The sequence below is a fragment of the Bactrocera neohumeralis genome, chromosome 2 (assembly GCF_024586455.1).
Source record: "Bactrocera neohumeralis isolate Rockhampton chromosome 2, APGP_CSIRO_Bneo_wtdbg2-racon-allhic-juicebox.fasta_v2, whole genome shotgun sequence".
NCBI lineage: Eukaryota > Metazoa > Arthropoda > Insecta > Diptera > Tephritidae > Bactrocera > Bactrocera neohumeralis.
In genome coordinates, this window is record NC_065919.1 from 41,874,418 (window position 1) to 41,896,868 (window position 22,451).

At 37.9% G+C, this 22,451-nt stretch overlaps 1 protein-coding gene across 5 annotated transcripts in view; it reads left to right on the forward strand.

Annotated features, from left to right (window-relative positions):
* The window catches only part of LOC126751115 (tachykinin-like peptides receptor 99D), a 59,560-nt gene that overhangs the window by 10,881 nt on the left and 26,228 nt on the right, over nucleotides 1-22,451 (forward strand). For all 5 annotated transcript variants that reach the window (XM_050461134.1, XM_050461117.1, XM_050461125.1 and 2 more), the window contains exon 2: nucleotides 17,217-17,844. The gene's annotated coding sequence lies outside the window, so the exon portion shown is untranslated. The remainder of the gene's footprint in view (nucleotides 1-17,216; nucleotides 17,845-22,451) is intronic.

Consider the following 22,451-nt stretch of genomic DNA (forward strand, 5'->3'; position numbering starts at 1 on the left):
TTTTTCCATCTCATAACTAATACAGGATTCTTTCGGAATGATGACTGTTTTTTTGATGACAGGAGATATTTCGTCTTATCCTCGTTCGCAACCAGCCCCATACGCTTCGTTTCCTTATCTAGTCTGGAGAAAGAAGAATATTATCGGCGTACGCCAGCAGCTGTAAACTTTTATATAAAATTGTATACGTACCTTCTCTATTTAGCTCTGCTGCTGGTTTTATTTTTTTCAGGCATGGATTGAAGAAGTCACACGATAGAGAGTCTAACTGTCTTAAACCTCGCTTAGTATCAAACGGATCGGAGAGGAACTTTCCGACCCTGTCGGAGCTTTTGGTGTTAATCAACGTCAGCTTTCACAGCCGTATTGGCTTTGCAGTGACGCAAAGTTCCGACATAGCGGCTTTGAAGTAGTTCCTTTCGTGCTGTCGAAGACGGCTTTAAAATCGACGAAGAGGTGGAGATAAAATATTTTTTTTAATAGTAAAAAGTGAGTCTGTTACTTCAAATATGATGGATTGAGAATTGAAATCGTGGCTATACGACGGAATAGTCAGTTTAACTCAAAATTTGTTAATTTTAAAAGTAAAAGTCTAAACTGTCTGGTAGAGAGAACGGGAACGTTAAAATTAATATCAGACAACAGAGATGAAATACAGACTGACCCATTCTTAACTTTTACAAGAAATATTATACCAAGCGTTTCCCTACGACTAGTAAGAGTAGATAGCAGTTTATGTGGGAAGTTTTAACCTGCAATCCCAATGTCAATTATTTAAGACAAAAATTAAAAATTGCTTTTGAACGGACTCTAACTTCTCCGGATGGACTCGATAACTAGAATTCCATATCCCAGAAGAATACTCTAGTATAGGCCTCAGCAAAGAAGTAAAAAGAATTTTTGTGGTAAGCTTAGTCTAAATTCTTTAGACCAAGAATTAGAACAAAACTAAGAACACCTTTAGCTTTAAAAACCGTAGAAGATGCATTAAGAATAAAATTGAGTTTGGGGTCCATGCTTACTCCCAGATCAACAAAAGCGATTGTGTTTGTTGACTGGCGTGCTTTGCTGTACAGAGGCGGGCACTTATTTTCGCTACAACAAGATAGCGGTGCGATGTGTTAGGTCCTCGGACATAAACACGACAAGAACACTGAATAAATGTTGTCCATCTATCACAATAAATCCCTAATATCACCAATTTCTGCTTTGCCAACACCTGATGATTTTCCAAGGCTTGATACTTCCAAGTTGCAAGAGTAAAAAATATTCGGTTACACCCTATGCTATGTTCGCTCTTCCTTACTAGTTATATTTATAAATGCGCATATAGCATTTATAATACTTTAAAATATTAATACTTGTTTTACTTTTTTCAGGCTGCAAATGCCTCGTTTTTCCACTGTTATCTACTTAGGTTATATTGCGTACAGTGCTAACAGAATTATTGAGCTTCAAAACTAACGATACTTCTTATTCTCTTATCCACTAATTTACTTAGAGCTGTCACCACTTGAAAGGATAAACGAGGAGATAGTAATTGACAGCGGTTGTTGTCACACTTAATGATATTTGCTTCTCTTTATGTTTGTTCTACACATATTGTATGAACATGCACCCGCATGTAAAGCACTGCTATATCATGTCCTTATGAAACAGTGAGTCATCAGTATTGCAAAGTCGTTCAATACAATTAATTTACATGTCACTATATTTAATTAAAATATAAACCCTAAATTAATAGCTTACGCGAGTGAATCGAAGGCATCAGCTCTAATTTAATCGTATCGGCTAAATATGCGCAAATACTTATCGAATATATCTTAACAGGAAAGTCTTGATGTTGTTTGAGATCCACAATGAGTTCATGTCGAAGCTACATGATAATTTCTGCATTATGAACTCTTTTTTTGTTTTGTCCAATTATAAACTCCTTGCTTAATTAGGGCAAACTACATATCAGTTAAAATTTTACAAATTACGAAATAGTGATAGTAAGAAGTCAAGAAATGTTTAATTGAGTTGTCAGCGCCTCATAATTTTTTATGGTTTGACCGTTTACAACATTGTAATGTTACGATTCTCAACGGCATCAAATAAAATATTAATATCCTTCAGTAGTTTTCCAATGGCTGTTATTTCGCTTTTATCTCGGCTAAAATCGCGTATGCGGTGTCTCTTCTTCTTCTTAATTGGCGTAGAAACCGCTTAAGCGATTATAGCCGAGTTAACAACAGCGCGCCAGTCGTTTCTTCTTCTCGCTACGTGGCGCCAATTGGATATTCCAAGCGAAGCCAGGTCCTTCTCCACTTGGTCCTTCCAACGGAGTGGAGGTCTTCCTCTTCCTCTGCTTCCCCCGGCGGGTACTGCGTCGAATATTTTCAGAGCTGGAGTGTTTTCGTCCATCCGGACAACATGACCTAGCCAGCGTAGCCGCTGTCTTTTAATTCGCTGAACTATGTCGATGTCGTCGTATATCTCGTACAGCTCATCGTTCCATCGAATGCGGTATTCGCCGTGGCTAACGCGCAAAGGACCATAAATCTTTCGCAGAACTTTTCTCTCGAAAACTCGCAACGTCGACTCATCCGTTGTTGACATCGTCCAAGACTCTGCACCATACAGCAGGACGGGAATTATGAGTGACTTATAGAGTTTGGTTTTTGTTTGTCGAGAGAGGACTTTGCTTCTCAATTGCCTACTCAGTCCGAAGTAGCACCTGTTGGCAAGAGTTACCCTGCGTTGGATTTCTAGGCTGAATCTGACTGGTTCCAAGATAGACGAAATTATCTACGACTTCAAAGTTATGACTGTCAACAGTGACGTGAGTGCCAAGTCGCGAATGCGACGATTGTTTGTTTGATGACAGGAGATATTTCGTCTTGCCCTCGTTCACTGCCAGACCCATTTTCTGTGCTTCCTTGTCCAGCCTGGAGAAAGCAGAACTAACGGCGCGGGTGTTGAGGCCGATGATATCAATATCATCGGCATACGCCAACAGCTGTACACTCTTATAGAAGATGGTACCTTCTCTATTTAGTTCTGCGGCTCGAACTATTTTCTCCAAAAGCAGGTTGAAAAAGTCGCACGATAGGGAATCGCCTTGTCTGAAACCTCGTTTGGTATCGAACGGCTCGGAGAGGTCCTTCCCGATCCTGACGGAGCTTTTGGTGTTACTCAACGTCAGTTTACACAGCCGTATTAGTTTTGCGGGGATACCAAATTCAGACATCGCGGCATAAAGGCAGCTCCTTTTCGTGCTGTCGAAAGCAGCTTTGAAATCGACGAAGAGGTGGTGTGTGTCGATTCTCCTTTCACGGGTCTTTTCCAAGATTTGGCGCATGGTGAATATCTGGTCGGTTGTTGATTTGCCAGGTCTGAAGCCACACTGATAAGGTCCAATCAGTTTGTTGACGGTGGGCTTTAATCTTTCACACAATACGCTCGATAGAACCTTATATGCGATGTTGAGGAGGCTAATCCCACGGTAGTTGGCGCAGATTGTGGGGTCTCCTTTTTTATGGATTGGGCTTAGCACACTTAAATTCCAATCGTTGGGCATGCTTTCGTCCGACCATATTTTACAAAGAAGCTGATGCATGCACCTTATCAGTTCTTCGCCGCCGTGTTTGAATAGCTCGGCCGGCAATCCGTCGGCCCCTGCCGCTTTGTTGTTCTTCAGGCGGGCAATTGCTATTCGAACTTCTTCATGGTCGGGTAATGGAACGTCTGCTCCATCGTCATCGATTGGGGAATCGGGTTCTCCTTCTCCTGGTGTTGTGCGTTCACTGCTATTCAGCAGGCTGGAGAAGTGTTCCCTCCATAATTTAAGTATGCTCTGGGCATCAGTGACTAGATCACCTTTGGGGGTTCTACAGGAATACGCTCCGGTCTTGAAACCTTCCGTAAGCCGCCGCATTTTTTCGTAGAATTTTCGAGCATTACCCCTGTCGGCCAGCTTATCAAGCTCTTCGTACTCACGCATTTCAGCCTCTTTCTTCTTCTGTCTACAAATGCGTCTCGCTTCCTCTTCAACTCTCGGTATCTATCCCATCCCGCACGTGTAGTGGTCGATCGTAACGTTGCGAGGTAGGCAGCCTGTTTTCTCTCCGCTGCGACACGGCACTCCTCGTCGTACCAGCTGTTCTTTTGCACTTTCCGAAAACCAATGGTTTCGGTTGCAGCTGTACGTAAGGAGTTTGAAATGCCGTCCCACAGTTCCCTTATACCGAGTTGTTGACGAGTGCTCTCAGAGAGCAGGAGTGCAAGCCGAGTAGAAAATCGTTCGGCTGTCTGTTGTGATTGCAGCTTCTCGACGTCGAACCTTCCTTGTGTTTGGTGGCGCGCGTTTTTTGCTGCACAGAGGCGGGTGCGAATCTTAGCTGCAACAAGATAGTGGTCCGAGTCGATGTTAGGACCTCGGAGCGCACGCACATCTAAAACACTGGAGACGTGTCTTCCGTCTATCACAACATGATCGATCTGGTTGGTAGTTTTTCGATCCGGAGACAGCCAGGTAGCTTGATGAATCTTCTTATGCTGGAATCTAGTACTACAGATAACCATATTTCGGGCCCCGGCGAAGTCAATCAGCCTCAACCCATTTGGGGATGTTTCGTCGTGGAGGCTGAATTTACCGACTGTAGTGCCAAATATATGTACCTTCTTTGCCCACCCTGGCGTTAAAGTCGCCAAGCACGATTTTGACATCGTGGCGGGGGCAGCTCTCATAAGCGCGCTCCAAGCGCTCATAGAAGGCATCTTTGGTCACATCGTCCTTCTCTTCCGTCGGGGCGTGGGCGCAAATCAGCGATATGTTGAAGAACCTCGCTTTGATGCGGATTGTGGCTAGACGTTCATTCACCGCAGTGAATGATAGTACTCGGCGACGGAGTCTCTCTCCCACCACGAATCCTACACCAAACTTGCGCTCCTTTATATGGCCACTGTAGTAAATGTCACAAGGACCTACTCGTCTCTGTCCTTGTCCCGTCCATCGCATTTCTTGGACGGCGGTGATGTCAGCCTTTGTCTTTACGAGGACATCAACCAGCTGGGCAGCGGCACCTTCCCAATTAAGGGACCGGACATTCCAGGTGCATGCCCTCAATTCGTAGTCCTTATTTCGTTTGCCATGGTCGTCATCAAAAGGGGGGTCTCTCATCCGAGGCTGGTTGTAGCTCTTCACTGGGGGTGTTTTTTACGTGGCGGGTCCCAAACCCAGCGCACAACCCTTGTAGGGAATGTTTCACCTTCTCACTTTAGCTCGCCTTCGAACGGATGTTCTTAGGCTACCCAGAGGATACTTGGTCAAAGACCGGAAGTAGTGAGCTGCTTGAGCCATGTGTAAAAGAATCGTTTCTGGCCACTCCCAGTGAATGGCGATCAGAGAACTTCCTCACTTGCGTGAACTTCTACACATGACTCCATCCTCCGGTGCGGTGTCTACGTCAATAAAAAAAGTTTTCCAATGATGTACTATACAAGTTAAAAATGTGTAAATTAAAGATGAGATATTTCGATTTCAACTCAACTGAGTCGCGTTGTAATCTATAATACAGATACTTCATTCAATCGTATATCAAGAATCCGATAAAACTGATATTCTTAGGAAGAAGAAGTAATGGGAAAGATTTTGCAGAATTTTTACTACGAGATTTCTATAATACCGAAATTTATTAATATTCGTGCAACATAGTGCAACAGAGAGTATAATAGTTGTGCTGACCTAGCGGTTGTTTGTAAAACCTAAAAGACTTTGTTCATAGTTTTAAAATTTTTAATTTATTCTTCAAAATCTATGTCTCTCTCAAAGTACAATACATTTATGCCAACATTGTTTGCAATCCTCGAAACAGTTCTTAAAGTCACTTTCCGGAATGGCCTTCAATGCGCGTAGCGATTCACGTTAATGTATTCAATCACGGTTGCCCCGAAGCGGTCGTTTGAGTTTGGTGAATAGCTAAAAGTCACACGGAGCTAAAGCAGGCGAAGAATCAATGCAGTATTCTACGGTGCATTATCGTGGCAAAAACCAAGAGTTGTCGGTCATAATAATTGATGAAAGGTGTCAACCTAGCCTTGCTTTTAGACCTGCTTTGACATGATTTTTCGTTTCGGCTTACCTTTGCCATGATATTCGGCTGATAGGTGGTCGTAAGCATAGATCCATGATTCATCGCCAGTAATAATCCGTTTCATGATATCTTGGTCGTTGGAAAGCATTTTTTCACAAACGTTAACGGGGAGCTATTTTTCGAAAAAATTAAGTGATTTTGGAACCAATCGTGCTTACACTTTTCTAAGTATCACCGAACTTTTCCAACACTCTGAACGTTTCTTTAATGGAACTTCTTTGCCGAATAATTTCAGTCATTGTAAAAATCGCCAAATGCACTTTGTGTACTTCTGAAAGGTAAGCGTAAACTAAACACTATTCATTATTTTTATGTGACATTGTGCACACATGTCACTAACAGTCATACCAACCTAGAAAAAAATACTTCGACGAATAGATTTTCGAGAGAAATTGAAGTTAAAAGGTCTTACTATTTTTTGCCCACAGTCATACTTACTTGTATACATATGTAAATGATAGGACAAGTTTTCCGCTCCTCCATGCTAGTTGTAATTTGAGTAAAATTAAGATCCAAAATAGAAGAATAGTATTGCATATGGATCCTATCGCCATCAATATATGAATAAAAGTTTAAAACTTCTTAAAAAGTGACGGTATAGCGGCGGCTGTTTAAACTAATTTTGTTGGAAAGAAGTTTTTCTAGCATCTCGAACGCTGTGGAAATGAATGAAATCAAAGTATAACCAGGTTCAATCCCCTTATAACGGTTATGTTGAAAACTAATGATAATGCAAAATAAAAATTGGCGCACAAAATTTACTTAAGGTAAACAAGTTCACGTCTAAAAACACTAGAAATAATATGTCGTGGTGAGAAAATGGCTAACATCGGTTAAATACTTCCTCTAGCCCCATATACGTAATATAAAATGTTTCAAACTTTCCGCTGGCTTATACCATGTATACCGGTCAATATGTAATATATCTTAACTAAATTGAGTAAGCTTCACTCCCTAATAACAGTTTGTCTTGGGACCTAATAATTTTATTAAAAACAGGCCCATAAAAACCCTTACCCCCTATATTGTTGCTTATATACGAATTTCAAACTTCCGTTTGAATTTAAGACGTATATATATGTCAATAAATAAGAGGCCTTAGTATAATATTGGATATGCCACAACTTAGTTCTTAAAAGACGTGAAATTGGTGCACGAATTAACTCAAATTCCATCTTCTTCTTCTTCTTAATTGGCGTAGACACCGCTTACGCGATTATAGCCGAGTTAACAACAGCCCAATTCCATCTACTATATTTAATAAATTTCGTTACTTTAGCCTACTTTGCGCCACATATACAGTATAAGAGTTATCTTCATAAAGTAGCTTAGCAATCAGTCCAGATCTTCCCTAGACTCAAGATATGCGGCATAATAGTTTCTATTCATTTTTACTTTACATAATTAAAATTTCGGACACGCAATATTTAGTTATGAAGCCAACCTACCATATAATATACAGCAGTTCATAAGGCGCCAAATGCGATTGTAAACCATTTGATTCCTTTGGATAATGTCTCTCGAACTCTTGCGCAACTTTTTCTATTATGCAATAAAATTTGCAACATCTGAAAGTATCGGCTCCTACCAGCTTGTCTTGCTTGAATTGCAAGAGTATAAAATGTTCGGTTACACCCGAACTTAGTCCTTACTTTTTACAATTGTTGTGTAATCAATCAATAAATTAAGTCAGACGGAAATTAAGTGTTACTTTTTTAAGAAAGTTTTTATTGCATACACAACCAATGAAAAAGGTCTATGAAGTTACTTAATCAAAACTATTTATCAGATATTCACTGCTTGTTTAACCAACGTCGGAGAGCAACACGAAAACACAAAAGTAAAGATGTTTCAAGCACAATTGAAAACGAATCGTAAATATGCGTCAAGTGGAACTAGTATTAAGATACTAATACTCTTGACTTCAACACAAAAAATCCTATGAGAAAAATCCCAGTTTGTAAACTTTTACTCACATTTGCGGTTTCAGCAAACCAAAATTAGTAAGAAACAGCGTCTAACATTACAGTCGTCAATTGACTGCAAAGGAGTGTTATCAAAAGGGTAAATAGACACGAAGGCGCATCGTACTTTTTTGAACTATTCTGTACTTTTAGCATTACCAACTTTAAACGCTCTTCGGTAGCTTTTCATTTGAAGGAAAGTAAAAGAAGATCATTAGGTAAATCAGAGACACCTGAGTCTTCACGTTAGTTCATTCTCCACTTTATAATTATACTCTATTTGCGCAAAGTTTAACTGAAAATAAAGGTAAATTACAGGTGTTTTGCTGTAGCACTGACATATAACAGCATGAGCCGACCTTGACGAAATAAAAGTGGATCTAAATGCGTCTAAGATCAGCCAGTTAAGGGTAACAGTCTTATTTACATGTAATAGACATTTAAAATTTTGAATCCACCGCTTTTTGCACAAAGTTAAAATATCCAATTCTGCAAGCGTGTCTTGGTAGTAGTCATAAAACAATTGAACATGAGAAAGCAAATATTATTCCATAAACACACATTTACATATATGTACATATATCTTCACTTAATGAGAATATGTTTGAAGTGTGCATACTCGTGAACGCTCGAATCGCACACTCTCGGTGGAATTGAACAGGCCGCCAACACAAAGCATAATGCGTAAACAATGCAGTCGCGATAGACTTCCAAATGCAATCAGAAAGTTTTGAACAAAACAAGTCTTTGCCAATATCAATCGATGAAAGAATTTTGCAAAAGTTGGGGAGAATGGAGTTGCATTGGTGGCATGTAGTCGGCATAATTAAACTATAATGCGACACTAATAAGCTGTAGTCGGTCACCAGAGCAATCATACATGATAAGCATTTATCTAGCTGTACAAGCTGGCACTGATAGAGTATTCATAAAAGTGGATGTTGGATAGACAAGCTCCACATATCGGCGGGTACATGGCGTACACTAAAACGGTAATCCCATAAATCTCACAGAAGTTTCACAGTAGCGGTTGTGATGGGACTAGAGAGAAGAGTTTTAGCTTAGCTTCCGGCAAAGCTCAATATTCGTCTTTTATGTTACAAATGTAAATTAAGGGTTGAGAAGGTGTTATTTGTAATGACCCCATCTAAACCTTTCTAAACATAATGGTGTCGACTGGTCCACATAGTACCTTCGTAAATCATGCGATTTTCAGGATTTCATTTTTATTAGGTGTAAGTCGTGACTGTGCAATTAACGGGTGACCCAAGATCAGGTACTTTTTTTGTCTTTTTTGACCGATCATGCGTGACTCGTATCAAGCTGTCGTATTATTTACAAATCCAAATGTCTTAAGTTTATTTTAAATAAAAGTTTAGGCATTTTATTTTTCCATTGAGACAGCACAAAGTTTGCTGGGTCAGCTAGTTGGGTATAAATAGAACAACAGCTGTAAAACTAGACATGTGAATGTCGCATCTTTGACATATTTTTCGTGTCTTTTTATTGCAAAAATAGAATAATATCGTTCATAGCATGACATGACAGCCCGCCAAGTTGAAACCAGTAATCGTCAAAACATTTTTCAAGCAAATGAAGTACATAAACTTTTTCTTTTTATTTTAATGCTCTTTTATGCCTTTGGTCATGGCGTAGTTCTGTGCTTTACAGCGAATTCGTGGAATTCTGTTATTGGACGATACTTGTTAGCCAAATATGCAACAAAACTGAACGGTTATTTTCAAAATTAGGCGTGACTATTTCAATGTTTTGCTACAATGTTCTGAACTGAGCTTGGCAAGATATATCAGTTGAATAGTTAAGTCAAAGTTATTCAAACACACATGCAATATTAGTAATAATTTGTGAATTGTTGGTAAATAAATGATTAAATTTTAGTATCGTTAAGTAATTTGGTAATTGATTTGTGCAATGAGGCGTAACTACAACGAAAACATTGTTTTATAGATGCAAAAATAAATAGCTGACTGTAATGCGGCTTGATTGCCTAGACGACGGCTGATTAATTGCTTCCATTATGTATATTTAGTTTGTCAACCACTTTAGCAGGTGTTAAATGCTATTTGCGCCTTTTGACTTTGAGAGTCTACTGAAAAGTAATTTAATAAAGCTTAACTGTAAAGCGTAGGATGCACATTGCTCATATTGTCTGTAGTTCTTAGCAAAATAAATCTAATAATAAATTATTATACTGCTTGAAGCTACAAATATGAAAATTAATTTTAGATAAATTCTTTCATGACAACCGCTGATAAATTCTCATAAACAAATGGTAAGAAAATATGTTGAAATAGTAAACGGATAGATTTTAAAAAAGTCTCTAACAAAAATATGAAAAAACTATGAGTTGAGATCGAGATTCACCAACAGAAAAAACTTTCAAATACACATATTACATGAATAATACAAACTAAACACCGTTGTTATTCGCTTCTTAAAACGATAGCACCCTTGCGAGAGGATGAGAAAAATTGTGTGCGAGACCGGCTATGTTATGAAGACAGACATGTTGGCAATGAAAGGATTTTCATTATAAAAGCCTTTCTAAATATAAAATATATACAAAATGAAAGTTGTTATTAATTTAAATAGACAAATAATATTATACAACTGACCAATGAAAGAAAACGACCTGAAGCCATTGTTGTTATTGCTTCAGATTTTTTTCCAAACAATTATTAATAAATTGCTTTAATAAGGAACGTTAATATGTTGCAATACGTGTACTACTTTGCATGTAAATGATGCTTCCAAAACATGAATGGTGCTTTTTTCATAAAGAGACTGTGATAATAAGTTTCAAGCTATTGACATTACATTAACAAAGTCTGAGCTAAATCTAAGCATTATTTAAGTTTGTATGTAGACTTTATTTACGCTTGTATTGAAATATTCTTCTTATGGAAGCGTACATACTAAAAGTTCATCAATACATACTAATTATTGCAAATTAATTAGTATTTCACTTCTTCCTAAGCACAATATGATATTACGTATACGTCATGGCCTACCCACGCTCTAAACGCGTCAGTGCGACTTGTTATAGCCGCAATGAAAGTATGACGGAACATTTGAGGTACCAATGATTAAGATTTTCTACAAAATTAAGAAACTCTTATTTTAACAAAAGGTTTCCATATTTTCATTATTTTACGTTTTTAATTCCCTAATTATTATAATTAATTTGGACCGAGTGAGAGATGAAATACATACAAGTATAATCGGATTAAATTAGAAATTACTCAATTCCCCGAATTCTTTGTCTCGCTTATGTAGAATCACAAAATTTATGACAGATGACGCTATACTATTTATAGTGTGTTTATTTAGGTTGTGTATTAGTAGATTTGCACACAAGTTTGAGGCAAAACAGCTAAACCTTTTTTGTTTACACATTCATATTTTTATTGCCTTTACTTTGCACGCACAATAATGTATATATGTATGTGCTTACAAATATACAAATATAGCGTTCCAAGCGTCTCTATAATTACTTTTATTTACAATTGTACTTTATGCCGACACCTGCAACTAGCCACCAATTTCGTTTCGTACAATGTTTACAATGTAATTACTGTAGCAAGTATGTATGTATAGTATGTATATGGAGTGCACAGTAGCACTGGAAAGCTTAAAGAAATATACATATAAGTATATAAGGAGACTCGGTTAAAAGTAGAATAATTGACAATATTTATTAAAAAAAAATGAATTGATTGATTAAATGATGTCATATGTAATAATAAAATTCTGCGCATAAATGATATTTCGAAAAATGTTATTTTCTATGTTGATAGAATTGTCCTTAACTACTAATATGTTGAGAAGATCGCCTGGAGTTTGAAAGAGTCTTAACAATTCGCAACATTCATCTAAAACATAAAATTTTAAATATAAAAAGGTAAGGAGAGTAAATGTGGGGGCTGCGACGTTATTGTTTAATTTTTGTACTTGTCAATAAAACCTTTTCATACCCTTTTGGATGCGAGATTTAATAATTCTGGTGCATTTATTTAGCGAGTTATCGCACTTTTAGTAGTCTTCAACATAACCTTTATATGGGGAATGGGCGTGATTATCATCTGATTTTATCCATTTTTCCAGTGTATGAAGAAGTGCTAAACAGACTTGTCAGCAAAATTAGTTGATATAACTTCAGCGGTTTGGAAGATATGTATGTAGCGTGTCTTTCTTTTTACCACACTATTTTCCGTTCTAAAATAAAACGACACTGTTTCAAAATAACTTATTCAAAATAACAATTCTTCTTTATTTTAATTTCAAATAACCAGTAAGTTGATTGCGTATATTTTAAGACAATAGAACTGTTTCGTATGAGAGTATGCGGTCAATAGTTCTTCGTTTTCGTTTTTTGTTCTTTATCATGTTATAGTATATTGTCACAGTGTTGTAAAACAAAATGGCGTCAGTCAGTGGGTTTCTATCACTACTGCGAATAACAGTTTTGTATTTTATTCTAGTTTTTAGTTATAGCACATTATATGTTTTCATTTACGGCAATTTTTATTCATGATAATAAACTGAAAACACGTGTGCGAATTTTGATCATGATATCTCAATTTTTACTAAATCTATAGCTTAAATGAACCGACAGATGAATGTACGGAGAGGCAGAGAATAACTCGAATTCAAACTCATCTCTTCATCCAGATCATTTTTGTATACCATATTAAAACTCCACATCTGTCTCGATTGGTTTAAAGTGATACATACAATCTTTAGGTGAAGAAAACTATTATACTCTGCAGCATGATGTTGTAAGAGTATAAAAATCAGTGTTTGTCTGTACGTCCTTTACACAATCGTAAATTTTGCATTTGATCATATGGCTCATTTTTCTCCGAAACAAAAATCCTCAACGACTTTGCGAAGGAACCAGACTTTCAGTGATGAACAAAGTCGTCGAGGCAACGATTTCGACTATGCCATTCGAATTCAAACGTTTGTAGCTCCCAACATCACCCGTTTTCGAATGCCTATGACAAGGACAATCGTTGCATGTGTGTGGATTAAATTTAGGGTATCCATGCTTCGTTCACGGGCAGCTCTACAGTATGTGGTCTGTTCACTCGTCGAAAAGCATTCTGATTTAATTGTTTACGCCCCAGAAGCAAAACAAGAAATACACTTCAATGTCACAATTTTTTCGAAATGAAAAAAATGTAATGTTTGTCTTTAAAATGTATTATAGTTGGTGACCTAGCAGCACGTGTACGATGCAGCTAGTATTTATTTAAAAACACAAAATATGTTAGCTTCGGTCACACCAAGACCTTGATATTCATCGGTCAGATTGTAGCTATTTGACAGAGTCGGATCACTGTCAGGAAAATTTATTCGGAGGTTGTACCGTAGTTTTGAACAATAATCCATTTCAAACTTCATTAATAGATTTTGTTAAAAATGCAAATCTCATGACCAAAAAGGAAAATGTACACCATTCAAATTTCAACTAGTGAAAAATGTTAACTAACAAGAAAAATTATTAAGAACCTTTTTTTTATTGATTTCTTTTTTTTTTTTGTTTTTAACTGAATATTATATTTATTTTATTGTATTTGTATTTTTTCTTAGTAGGTTAAGAAACGCTGTGCGTCAAAATCTGCGCCTGTTATTTATGGTATTTTAACTTTAATTTTTTGTGTAACTTTAAAGCATGCCTCAAGTTTCCCAGCTTGCTTCTGAAGTAGAGGTTGCTCAGATAAGAGGCTACTAGGTCAGTTAGATACTGTAGAAAGAAAATTCTTAATTTATGAAGTAAACCATGATGCCATATTCTATCGAGCGCCTGAGATAATGTCAAGAAAAACAGCTATGCAAATGTATTTTTCTTTTATCGCATCTTCTTTTATACTCGTTATTCGATGAACTTGATCGATTGTGGAATGTTGAGATATAAATAAAAATTAATGAATTGGTATAAGGTCCTTTTCTTTAATTATGTTCTGAGGTCTTCTTATGATTACAGCTTCAAGTAGATTGGACAAAATGAGCACCAGTGAATTGGCCGATATGACGAGACCTCAGATGCACTGTTCCCAAGTTTTTATACCATAATGATTTTAGATATCTTTCGTGACAATCGGACGTATCTGAGATTTAAGCATGCGTTTATTATCGATGTAATGATGTAAGCTTTGCTAATGCCTTTCGCTTTAAATTTTGACTTAGTCGAAGCTGGGAGCGTTTTTTGGTTTAAATCTAGTTTTGATCTTATTTTTCACTTCTTTATTTTTTAAATATTACGATGTTCCAAGCTGCGGTAAAGTACCATGAAACATAAAAGGACTAAACGTTTTAGCTAGTTTCTCTGAGAAAACTTTCGCTTTTCTACGTCGCTTTTTGGCCAGAATCGGTTTGGCTTTCTGAAGGATGTATTCGACAATATTGGTTTCCTTATACTTTTTTCAGCTTTCCAAAGAGAATAATTTTTATTTTTGTTTGGCGTTCATTTCTCAATGTAGTAGGAAATATTTTGATCTGTAAATGACTTTATTTTGGTGCTGAGAAGCTTAGTTAAACAGAATAAGATAGTGTTCCGAATTTAACTAAAGGCCATGGATATTTGTCGAGCGTTGAAAATGACGATCAGATCAGGTAATTTTCTTGTGTCGGAATGCCAATAAGTGGCCATAGCTACTTTAACCTTCCTCGGTTCCTCAAATACGACGCAAACTTAAGGTCTTCGGGTCATATTGACCCGATTTAAAAAAAACTCGGTGTTATTTTTATAAATTAAATGCGGATGGATTTATTTATGTTATATATTTATTCAAATAAAAAAGACACAATTTATCACATTTGTTACTCTTGGCAACATGAGATCCACATAATTTCCGAATGTCTTGGATATATGGGTTTCTTACATTTTTTACAGATTTTCGAAGTTTTGACATCTTTTGATGACGGACATACATTACACCTTTTTTCTTTTATTACAACTCTGTACACTGGAAGTAGCTGTTGTCTCAGTAACACCTGTCTTCACTCGTTGTACTAATTCCAGCGATGCATTTGTCCGAGGAAGAGTTTTCCTACGTTCAATATGATCATTGACCAATTCCATGCCCAGTTTTTCTAAAAACAGACGTCTGTACTGTCCTCTTCTGTTTCCAACCAGGATTGGTATCACAATATAATACGTAAGCATTGAAACATGAGATATCAATCATATTATGAAATATGGCTACAGGCCATCTTCTTGTCATACGTTTGCAACTAGTATAGGCCGAAACCATTTTGTCTAGAAAATCAACAGCTCCCTTAGTTGCGTTATAATCAATGACCATTTTAGGTTTTTTCTGCTCTGAATCATGTATTTCAATCTTATTGTGTTTTGTACTGAGTAAAATTACGCTTTTGTTCTTTTTTGGAATATATGAGACAAGAACCATTTTTGAATTGAATGCAAATGTGGATGAAAACACTGGTTTCTTCGTATCCAAAAGATCTAATGGTATCTGTCGTTTATTTTTCCGTAAAGTTCCAAAAACGGTAAGCTTACGGTCTAAAAGTGTTTCGGCTAATTCATATGATTTAAAAAAATTATCACATGCCAGATTGTAGCCCTGTAAGCCCTCTGTCAGATCTAAAACAACACGCATTCCTTGATTTTTTTCCGGAGCATTTCCTTGAAGTTTTCCGGTATAGCATTGAATTGAACGAACACTGTCACACAAAATCCAAAATTTTATGTCGTATTTACTCGGTTTTCTTGGCATATATTGGCGAAAAGGACACCGACCTCTGAATGAAAGTAACTGTTCGTCAATTGTGATATTTGTATTCGGATTATAGTACATAGGCAATAGTGTCGCCCATTCATCCCATATATCTCTTATAGATTCTAATTTATCACTCTGTCTCCTTGCTTCTCGATCCGAACGTTTATCAAAACGCAAAATGGCGGTAATTTTTTTGAAACGTTTTAGGGACATTGTTGCTCGAAATATAGGTCGTCCATAAACTGCAGACCACAAGCTGTCGAGGCTTTCATCGTTAGACTTGAAAACGCCAGCAAATATAAGAAGACCTAGATATGCATCTAACTCTATTTCATCCATCGCATTCCATTCATTTCCAAACCGTGAAGATCCTTCCATGTTTGTTTGTTTCAAAATTATAGATTTTATGCGTTTGTTTATAAATAAATCAAAAGCGCTTCTAAATGTATTGATGCGATTAGGAGCATATCTGGTAATTCCTGGTGTAAGTTTTATTAGGTTTGCACCGCCCAAACGACCTCTTCCTTCTAATGGGATTTTCGACCACACAAATTCACCATTTTTTGATCGCATTTCATTTTCACTAACACTATTATTGGTCATATATCTTGAAAGAGGTACTTCATCGCTACTAGATTCGTCACTACTACTTCCAATGTTCCAATTAGGTTGAATATTGTCCGTAGGATTTCCATCGGAATTATTCTCTGTTTCACTTATTATTTCATCTTCAGAACTTATATCGTAGTTTATAAATTGAGAAATCATGGAATCACTCAATTTGTGAGCCATTGAAAAAAACAACCGAACTCGTCGGGTCAAAATGACCCGAGGATCCTAAGAGCAAAAAATGCGTATTTCCTTAATTTAACAGACATCACCATAAATTCACAATATTAATTTACAATAAATGCATAATTAATAATTGTCACGAAGCCGTTACAAATTCTATTAGATATTACTACTTTTATTATAAATTAAACTTTAGATTCCGAAGAACCGAGGATACCTCGGAATACCGGATCATTGAAAATCATTTTATTAGTTTGTGCAGTTTAGCCCAAGGGATGGACCTATGTGTTTCACATGCTTTAACAAAGCCAAGTGGAAAATTCTATTTGAATATTGTAAGAGTACACGTGTAGAATCAAAGAAACTAAAGTTAATTAATCAGTTAAGAAATGAACAAATTAATGCTAAGAAAATATATAAATTACAAATTTGATACCTGTAAAACTTTGTAGCCACAAAATATGTATGTAAAATAGATTTATGTACTATGTACGAGTATAAATACATTATTCATGTCACATGCTAAACTTTGCAATCTTTTCATTTTATGCTTTCAGCGCAAAACTTTAACACAACAAGCGCCCAAAGAGCATACAGGATTTTACATATGTCCCTAAGCCGCGTACAAATTTTAAAAGTATGAGTGCGTTGAGGTAAAAGGTGATACAGACAAAAATAGCTAATAACAAGATATAAATTCACCAGAAACCAGAAAGGTACAAGGCAACAACAACAAATATAAAGCAAAGCAAAGTGTGATTGTGTAAATCATGTCCAACGAAAAGGCGACAAAACAAAATCTAGAAGGAAAATTCATCATAATACACGCGCCCACTTAAAAAGCAGAAAGCCAAATGTTAAACAAATAAACAGGGATTCACGTATACTTACATATGCGGAAATTTCTACGGCACTAAAATGCTCGATTCACACATGCCACCAACGACAGCAGTGAGTGATTTTGAAAGCATAGAGCCCTACAAGGTCAACACTTCTAATGAAATCGAGAGCAGTGGTGGTGGGGGCGGTAGAGGCGAGTTGGATGTCATCATCGCTAGTGAAACTAGTCGAGCTGCTTTCGGCGGCTTCGCGGAAAACCTACAATTGCTGCAATCAATCACTGCTACTCTATGGCATAAATAACTGTAGTATGAATATTTACAGTGGAATTAACGATACAATGGTGTAAGTAGAAAATATAAAGGAATCAAATTATAATAATTGCAGTTTCCAAAACCATTGACATTGAATTTATTTAACAACGTTTGACTTATTCATGATCAGATTTTAACCAAACGTTTCATTATTTTAACTCCTACGTTAATATATTTTGTGGTTTTAACACACAGAGTATGAAAATATAAGAACCGTAAAGGGCTTCCACTTTGAAAATTATTTTATAAAGGGCTTCCACTGTATGTAAATTGCCGGACGGCCAAAGGTACATGAGAAGGAAACCAAACTGACAGCTGAAAAGAAATGTTCGCTTGCGGCTTAGAGAAATCAGTAGTAATTCTAAACTATTCAAAAAATACTATATAGGTACATTATTATATTATTGCCTATTTTAACTTTCATGCAGCTTCTGTCACCAATTCAATTTTCAATGCTTGTCAAGAATTGTCAATGATGGAACAATGCATGTTCTGAACACAATTCTGCCTGAAGAGAATTAGATATTAGTAGCATTAAAGTGGTGAGCTAAATTTAAAGTGAAACCGCGTTTAAAGTATTACATAGAACAAGGCGTGCTGAGGTGAAGTGAAATGCAAACACATTTCTTTTTGAAACACCACTCGCATGCTGCATGAAGGTACCTATGTATGTATGTATACATATGTTACTACTTCTGCACGTTAAAATTAGCTCACTTGTACCATACTCGCATTCTCTGACTTGTTTGGGACATGTGGTGACGAGATGTCGGGTCTCGGTTCCCGTAGCGACACATTAAACACGCCTTGCTACTCTTAATTGCAACATTTGCTCAAAGCTATGGGACATATAAGCCTATGAGCTCTTATGACAACATTTATTACACTCTAATCGCCAAAAAGTCTGAACTTTAAATTACCTTTATACTCTGATGTGCAGATGAACTAAATTTGACTAAATAATAACAGCATTAAACTCTGCATAAACGCAGCTGCGTGCAACCTGAGTGTGATAACGTGTAATTAAACCTGAGTTGCATAAATTTTATGAGAGTCTGTAATAATTTCACTTGCTGATTAATTTTGAGTTATGACCTTGTAGATATTTACCGTCATTTTATCAGCAGACCAAGCTGTTACAATTGCAAATATGCAAAGAGTAACGGTAAAACAACATTTAGTAGTACATTGATATGTGGCCCGCTTGTTTATATTTACAACCACTAGGCGTAATTACCCAAAGCGAGAAGTCTGTTTAAAAAATGAAAATTTACACATCTCTTTTCTGCGTTCAAGCGCTAATTTTATGCTGGCGAAACTGTAAAAATTTCCAAATTTCTAGGGCTAGTACTCAGACACAATGTCTGATGTCGTCATCTGTGGGAAGCAAATCTACTATCCGAGTTATTTTTCTGATTCCAATCTTGAACAAATGAAGAAGGGCTAAGTTCGGCTATATCCGAACGTTTCATACTCTTGCAACTTGCAAAGATAAAAGCCGGGTTAATAGCTTCAGGTGCATAAGGTTTCTTAGTTATATGGGGTGTAGGACAGATTTGGACCCGATTTTATAGATTCAAAGCACAAATGGAGGATGGAGTCATGTGTAAAAGTTCACTCAAGTAAGGAAAGTTCTCTGCTCGCCATTCACTTGGGAGTGGCCAGAAACGATTCTTTTACACATGGCTCAAGCAGCTCACGACATCCGGTCTTTGACCAAGTATCCTCTCGGTAGCCTAAGAACATCCTTTCGAAGGCGAGCTAAAGTGAGAAGACGAAACATCCCATACAAAGGGTTGTGCACTGGGTTTGGGCCCCGCAACGTAAAAAACTCTACTAATGAAAAATCACCAACAGCCTCGGAAGAGAAACGCCCCTTTTGATACATCAAGCTACCTGACTGTCTCCGCGTCGAAAGGCCAACAACCAGATCAATAATGTTGTGAGAGAAGCTGCATTCACAACTGACAGCCGAACAATTTTCTATTCGGCTTGCACTCCTGCTCTCTGAGAGCACCCGTCGACAACTCGGTATAAGGGAACTGTGGGACGTCATTTCAAACTCCTAACGTACAGCTGCTTCCGAAATCATTGGTTTTCGGAAAGTGCAAAAGAACAGCTGGTGCGACGAGGAATGCCGTCTCGCAGCGGAGAGAAAACAGACTGCCTACCTCGCAACGTTACGATTACCACAACATGTGCGGGATGGGATAGATACCGAGAGTTGAAGAGGGAAGCGAGACACATTTGTAAACAGAAGAAGAATGAGGCCGAAATGTGTGAGTACGAAGAGCTTGATAAGCTGGCCGACAGGGGTAATGCTCGAAAATTCTACGAAAAACTTCGGCGGCTTACACAAGGTTTCAAGACCGGAGCATACTGTTGTAGAACCACCAAAAGGTGATCTAGTCACTGATGCCCAGAGCATACTTAAGTTATGGAGGGAACACTTCTCCAGCCTGCTAAATGGCAGTGAAAGTACAACGCCAGGAGAAGGCGAACCCGATTCCCCAATCGATGACGATGGAGCAGACGTTCCATTGCCCGACCATGAAGAAGTTCGAAGATCAATTGCCCGCCTGAAGAACAACAAAGCGGCAGGGGCCGACGGATTGCCGGCCGAGCTATTCAAACACGGCGGCGGAGAACTGATAAGGTGCATGCATCAGCTTCTTTGTAAAATATGGTCGGACGAAAGCATGCCCAACGATTGGAATTTAAGTGTGCTATGCCCAATCCATAAAAAAGGATACCCCACAATTCGTATCAGCATATTGTGTGAAAGATTCAAGCCCACCGTCAACAAACTGATTGGATCTTATCAGTGTGGCTTTAGACCTGGCAAATCAACAACCGGCCAGATATTCACCATGCGCCAAATCTTGGAAAAGACCCGTGAAAGGAGAATCGCCACACACCACCTCTTCGTCGATTTCAAAGCTGCTTTCGACAGCACGAAAAGGAGCTGCCTTTATGCCGCGATATCTGAAATTCGTATCACCGCAAAACTAATACGGATGTGCGTTGAGAAACACCAAAAGCTCCGTCTGGATCGGGAAGGACCTCTCCAAGCCATTCGATACCAAACGAAGTTTCAGGCAAGGCGACTCTTTTTCCTGTGACTTCTTCAATTTACTACTGGAGAAAATAATTGGAGCTGCAGAACTTAATCGAGCAGGTACAATCTTTTATAAGAGTGTACAGCTGATATCAATATCATCGGCCTCAACATCCGCGCCGTAGTTCTGCTTTCTCCAGACTGGACAAGGAAGCACAGAAAATGGGTCTGGCAGTGAACGAGAGCAAGACGAAATATCTACTGCCAACAAACAAACAATCGTCGCACTCGCGACTTGGCTCTCACGTCACTGTTTACAGTCATAACTTTGAAGTTGTAGATAGTTTCGTCTATCTTGGAACCAGTAAACACCACCAACAATGTCAGCCTGAAAATCCAACGCAGGATTGCTCTTGCCAACAAGTGCTACTTCGGACTGAGTAGGCAATGGAAAAGTAAAGTCCTCTCTCGACGAACAAAAACCAAACTCTATAAGTCACTCATTATTCGCGTCCTGCTACTTATATGGTGCAGAGGCCTGGAAGATGACATCAACTGATGAGTCGACGTTGAGAGTTTTCGAGAGAAAAGTTCTGCGAAAGATTTATGGTCCTTTGTGCGTTGGCCACGGCGAATATCGCATTCGATGGAGCGATGAGCTGTACGAGATATACGACGACATTGATATAGTTCAGCGAATTAAAAGACAGCGGCTACGCTGGCTAGGTCATGTTGTCCGGATGGACGAAAACACTCCAGCTCTGAAAGTATTCAACACAATACCCGCCGGGGGAAGCAGAGGAAGAGGAAGACCTCACTCCATTGAAATTACCAGGTGGAGAAGGACCTGGCTACGCGTGCAAGACTGCATAAGTCGTGTACAAGACGGTAGATTGGAAGTATACAAAATTCCTCCTGGCACTCGATAAAAGAGACTGTAGGAACATGAGCGGAATACTAACTGGTCACTGTCTGGTGACGGCACACACGCGCAGAATGGGGCTGATCGATCGTGAAGACTGCAGGAAATGTTTTGAGCAGGACGATGGAGTATCTCTTGTACACTTCTTCTGTATTGGAAAGACTACGCTGTAAGCACCTTGGATCCCAACGGTGTGATACACTGGAAGGAGTTTTGGTAGTGGAGCCACAGAGTTTTTTAAAATTCGCGTCAAGCGCAGACAACCTATTTCTCTTGGACCTAGGAACTGAACTTCATCTGGTATCGCAAAGGACCAAAACTGGTCTATGCGTGGCTTATTGGCCCACCAATTTAACCTAACCTAACCTAGCATATTAGCCGATACATGAGATTTTCTCAATGTAACTCAGAAATATCAGAAGAAAGTTATGCACTGAATTTGGTTGCAATCGGTAGAGCGGATAACAATATATGTATTTATTTTACCTTTAAAAGGGAAAGGGGTTTCACCCCCTTGTCCCCAATTTTTTTCCCATTCAAAATTTTTTTTCATCCACACACTTTTACACTATCGGGTTGGGTTTTTAAACGATTTTTTTCTAAAGTGAGTTTGGTTATTTTTTAAATTGAAATTTTTTGGGGGATATTCATACATTAA